The 2,880-nt window shown below is 36.2% G+C and overlaps 1 pseudogene; it reads left to right on the top strand.

Moving 5' to 3' along the window:
- Positions 1 to 1,089: 1,089 nt before the first annotated feature.
- Positions 1,090 to 1,208, top strand: LOC111733536 (annotated as a pseudogene).
- Positions 1,209 to 2,880: the final 1,672 nt, after the last annotated feature.

The following is a 2,880-nucleotide window of genomic DNA, read 5'->3' as shown; positions in this document are numbered from 1 at the left end:
TGTCCTTTTAGGTTTGACTATGGAAAGAAAAATTTGTTTTTAGAACAGCCAATACTTTGAAATGGTTTAAAAGTCTAGAGTCTAAGAGTTCCAGCTGATTATTTGGGGCAGGCACCAGAGCTGAAAACCAAAATGAACCCAAGCAGAACAGGTGCAAGACAAATTAAGAAACATGATCCAGGTAGCAAAGGCAGGTCAGGAGGGAATGCAGCATGGAAATTAAAGGATACTCTGATAGCCTTGCCCTGTCTAATCCATATCCTTGTGACTTCGAAGCCCTACTATGCCATCTCCTTCACTACCTTGCTGTTGAACACCCACAAGAGATTATGTTCAGATCTTTCTCCTTCTGCAAATTTTACTGGATGTTCTATTTACCCCTCCCCCCCAAAATTGCAATTACAAATGGCATATTATTATATTGGGTGAATAAACTATGGATCCAATTAATGAGAAATGATTCAGTTAATGTAATATGCTAGGTGCTTTGCAGCTTTAAACTTTCTCAGCATTGCTGGAAGCACTTGATTTGGAACTCATTGAATCTGAAAGATCATCCATAAAACAACTCTTCTGTGAATGTCGCATAGCAGAGTTCAAGAACCTCCTGAAGTTCCTACTTTGAAAACTGATGACTGCCATCATGTCCTGTAATTGCCTAATATCAAATCCAATTGTCTATTGAGCATGTCCACACCTACACCATCTTTCCTCTTTCTATCTAATCCAGACCCAAACACTTCTCCAAATGAAGTCTTGTCCAGCAGTTGATTAAAAAACCTGTGCTCATTTCAAAGTTAAATAGAATGGTTTGAAGAAATATCAAAATATTAGCTTAATTTTGCTTTTATTATATGACTATCAGCTGTAATTATTAAATACCCATGATGAATAAAACATTGTGCTGGGTTTTAGGGAGACAGAGAGATGCATAAGAGATGATTTGAACCCACAAAGTAATCTACCTAGAGAGAGGAGAAATCTTTATGAAGAAATCAATAACGAGAAATAACAAGCACAAAATAAATGATAACTGCAAGTGGTGGTAGTTTGGGCCACCCAGATTCGCCTTCAAGAATGAAGGATTCGGTCTATGGCCATGCTATCCTGAACAAGCCCGATCTGGTGTGATCTCAGAAGCTAAGCAGGGTTGGGCCTGGTTAGTATTTGGATGGGAGACCACCTAGGAAGACCAGGTGCTGTAGGAATAAAATAAATAAATAAATAAATAAATAAAAGATTGTGAGCTGACAAGGTCCTTGCAATCTGTGAGGTCAACCAAGGGCTGCCTTCCCTAAAAAAAAATAAAAATAAAAATAAAGAGCGAAGAATTCAGACTCAGGGACATGGACAATGGACTAGTGGTTACCAGAGGGTAGGAGGTAGAGGAGGAGGGAAGAGGTCGACAGGATAAAGGGTGCCAAATATAGGGGGTTGGGGGAAGATGAAGTGGGTAAAAAGGATCAAATATATGGTAGCTGAAGGAAACTGGGCTCTGGGTGGTAATCACACAATAGAATATATAGATGTCAAATTATAATGTACACCTGAAAATTATATAATTATATTAACCAATGTTACTCCAATAAATGGAAGGAAGGAAGGAAGGAAGGAAAAAAGAAGGATTCATTTCCCAGTTGCTCAGAATGCTGCCTCTGTTTAAAAACAAAACAAAACAAAACAAAACAAAACAAAACAAAAACACCTCACCTAAGGGCATGACTGCTTCTGGAGATAGCCTGCATCCAGTAAGTGAAAGATTTATATTGGGGTATTAAGTCTGGCCCTTGTACCCAACCCAGGACTCCTCTGAAGGGCCATTCCAGCATCAGAACTCTCCATCTCCCCAATTGCAACCCAGTTCTTCCCTCTGCCTATTCTGTTCTTTATCCTCCTTTAAGGATGTTTTTTGGTCTCAAAAGCAAGCCTTAATACATATCCTGAAGGCTAATCTCCAATTCAGGGTCTGCAACAGAAGCTAATATTGGAAAGACACACATTAATATATTCAGATTCTAGAACAGAGGAAGACGAATATCATATAATTTCACTTATATGTGGAATCTAAAAAACAAAATAAACAAACAAAACAGAAACAAACTCATATATATAGAGAACAAAAAATGGTTGCCAGCTAGGAGTGGGGTTGGGGAGATGGGTAAAAAGGGGAAAAGATTAAGTTATACAAACTGCCAGTTATGAAAATAGTCACAAGGATGTGAAGCACAGTATAGGGAACATAGTTAATAATATTGTAATAACTATGTGTGGTATCAAGTGGGTACTGGATTTATCAGGGTGATTACTTCATAAATCATATAAATCACTATATTAGTATACCTGAAACTAATATAACATTGTATGTCAACTCTAATAGAAAAAAAAATTTAAATGTGTTCAGATACTTGAAAAATCTTTCTTCTAATAAGTACTTATTGTCATACTTTATATTGTTTATCTTGTAAAATGAGGTAGTGATTGGTAATTTAGTAGAAAACAGTGTTTTGAAGAAATTCTTGATAGTTGTCAGTTCCAAGATAGATAATACCTCAAAAAGTGTCAATTAGAAGCTACCCGGTTTGGTTTGGTTTGATGCAGAAATTAATTAAATGCACTTCATTAATTTATATTACTTGTAGAATACAATGTACATAAATACTTTGAAGTCCATCGATTAGATTTTTCTTGTTCTCCCACCACATATATGTTTAATATTTGACCAAGAATCATAGGCAACAGAGAAGGAAAGTAATTTTTTTTCCAGAAACTTTAATTTAGGGGCAGATGATACTTATACTCATGTAACTAATATATTATTAAGTGCAGTAGGGAAGACATTTGAGTACAGAATTCAGATAAGTCTTTTTGGAGGAGATGGGA

Source organism: Pteropus vampyrus, unplaced genomic scaffold (genome assembly GCF_000151845.1).
Source record: "Pteropus vampyrus isolate Shadow unplaced genomic scaffold, Pvam_2.0 Scaffold572, whole genome shotgun sequence".
In the NCBI taxonomy this organism is placed as follows: domain Eukaryota; kingdom Metazoa; phylum Chordata; class Mammalia; order Chiroptera; family Pteropodidae; genus Pteropus; species Pteropus vampyrus.
The sequence above is the reverse complement of the archived record's forward strand: the minus strand, read 5'-3'. Positions and strand labels throughout refer to the sequence as shown.